The sequence below is a fragment of the Rhagoletis pomonella genome, unplaced genomic scaffold, assembly GCF_013731165.1.
Source record: "Rhagoletis pomonella isolate Grant_MI unplaced genomic scaffold, Rhpom_1.0 Rhpom_scaffold_00002, whole genome shotgun sequence".
NCBI classification, from domain to species: domain Eukaryota; kingdom Metazoa; phylum Arthropoda; class Insecta; order Diptera; family Tephritidae; genus Rhagoletis; species Rhagoletis pomonella.
In genome coordinates, this window is record NW_023458556.1 from 90,647,916 (window position 1) to 90,648,861 (window position 946).

The following is a 946-nucleotide window of genomic DNA, read 5'->3' on the forward strand; positions in this document are numbered from 1 at the left end:
CTAAGTATTGTTTACTTGGGTATTTAGCAGCTCCTAAATACCTAAGTAGATAGTACTTTGGTATTTACAACAACACAAAATACCTAAATACTTTTGTACTTAGTATTTAATACTTAGTAAATACAATTTTGCCCATCACTGGTTTCATCGATTCCCCAGCCGACCGCGGAACAGTGTGATTAATTACAATACAACCTCAAATTTTATAATGAAAGACTGCCAGCACTGAGGTTAACATTAATATACCTGTGCTAGTGACATGTGCATGTGAAATGACCATCTTGGCAATAGTATATTGATGAGTTTTTAGACATTTTTAAGCCGACAAAACTTAAAAATTAAATATAATAAAAGTTTTATTTTTTATCTTGGTTGTTCTTCTAAGTAAAATCATGTTTATCTTTTAAAATGCGATATGGGGATCAACGAAAGTATGAAAACTAGTTTGTTTAAATCATAAAATTTAATAAAGTAATTAACTATATAAGTTTTGCTTCTCAAAAAGTTGTTTAATTAGTTTTGAAAAGTAAATCAAAATATAAATTTTAGAAAAAATTCACTTTTATTAGCTCTAAAAATACGGATTTTGTTTTTTAAATTTGATGTAGATTCTTTGTAGAGAATTTAATTCTTTACAAAACTACATTAAGGTGTTTCTTTTATTTGTTACATTTAATTGTTTATACAAAATAAAGTTGCGGCCGGTGTTGTCACAAAAAAATTACCAAATTCTTAAAAAAAACAAATGAAAAAGCCTCAAAATCCGAACAAATTACTAAAAATTTTCTTATTACAGATATGTTTATTGTCTACTACTATTTACAGGTAGTTAGTATACAAATTAATTACATTCTCCAATGGGTACATTTGTTCTTGCGGCTCAAACAAAGTATGACTGTTTTTTTTATGCCTTGCTTTGTATATAATATTGCTGCAACTATATCAG